The sequence below is a fragment of the Mus pahari genome, chromosome X (genome assembly GCF_900095145.1).
Source record: "Mus pahari chromosome X, PAHARI_EIJ_v1.1, whole genome shotgun sequence".
NCBI classification, from domain to species: Eukaryota; Metazoa; Chordata; class Mammalia; order Rodentia; family Muridae; genus Mus; species Mus pahari.
Window position 1 is genome coordinate 120,954,841 of NC_034613.1, and position 1,571 is coordinate 120,956,411.

Sequence of the window (1,571 nt, forward strand, 5' to 3'; positions counted from 1 at the left end):
ACTGATCTCTGCTAGGAAATGGATGAGCCTTGAAAGTAAGTGGAAGAAGACAGGTACAAAAGGTCACATAGTAGGATTCCATTTGTAGAACATCTGAAATACAGTCATAATGACAGAACGGAAAATGGCAGATGCTAGGGGGAAATTGCATAATAGGCAAGGATTTTTACTTTGGGCTTCTGGGCAGGTTTTAGAATTGGAGGTTTGGTGACTTACAAAGTCATGATACTGTTTAAAAATATTTAATTTTATATTATTTCAACTTCATCTGTATAATTATGAGTTATGAAAAGAATCTGCATGGGAGTCTTGAAGCTAAAGGTTTATAACTTTTATTTTCCAAAAGCTCTTAAAAGTCTGAATATGTGGCACATGGCCTATAAGCACAGCACACAAGGGGCTTGGGCAGGAGCACTGCTGTGAGCTTAAGGCCATCCTGATTACATAGAAAGTTCTAAGCCAGTGCTGTCCACAAAGTGAAAACCCTGTCTCAAAAATGAATAGTTATTGAAAGATATCCAAGAAGACATAGTGGATAACAACCCTTCAGAAAACAAAACTTAGAAGAGTAACTTTCTTGGGATGAAATTGTGTTCAGTAAGATCTAGAATGATTGTCTTGCTCATTGACCTTGGCTTATTTCTCATTTACACCTGCATATGTATATTTATTCATATGTGTATGTGTGTGTATGTGTATATCACTTATTTTGTTTTTATTTATAATCATAAACTTAACTCTGCAATCCAATTTGACTTGGAGAGGAATGAGGAAAATATGGAACCTAAAGAAGATCAGTGTGAACACAGATTACAGGGTATTACAAGCAAAGGGGATGGGGTGTTCTCCTGAGCTACAGGAGGAATAGTCTGGTGGGTAAGAAGCCAGCTAGTCAAAAGAATCGGAGTTGTCCACAGATGAAAATGGTGACCTTCTAACTGGTCTTGCCATTCCTGAACCCAAAACACGTCCACAATGCTCATGCCTTCTTTCACCTTCCCAAAGTCTACATGTTTGCCATCCACCCACTTCACAGAGCAGATTTGGAGAACAACAACAACAAAACATGGAATGGTCCAGCATTTGCCATGGACAATTTGCCAGGACCAGTATACATCAGGATGAAGTCCTCAGCCTCAAATTTCTCTCTGTAGATGGACCTGCTGCCAATGCCATTATGGCATGTGAAGTCACCACCCTGGTCCATGAATCCTGGAGTAATTCTGTGAAAGGAGGAACCCTTATAACCAAATCCTTTCTCCCCAGTGCTCAGAGCACAACAGTTTTCTGTCATCTTTGGAAGTTTGTCTGCAAACAGCTCATAGGAGACTCAGTCAGAGGGGTCACCATCAGTCATGATGCTAAAGAACACAATGGGGTTGACCATAGCTGCAGCAAGTGGAACAGGGAACAGTGGGGGCAGCAAGCAGTCTTAACCACTGTTCATCTCTGCAGCCCCACAACACTGAATTTATAAACACCTCAGTGAGTTCTTCATTCACATATAATATCAAATACAACTATTTTAAGATGTAACATAAATTGCATATTACATATTACACTCTTAACTT

General features: G+C 39.7%; 1 pseudogene; it reads right to left on the bottom strand.

Moving 5' to 3' along the window:
• Positions 1-892: 892 nt before the first annotated feature.
• Positions 893-1,393, bottom strand: LOC110314502 (annotated as a pseudogene).
• Positions 1,394-1,571: the final 178 nt, after the last annotated feature.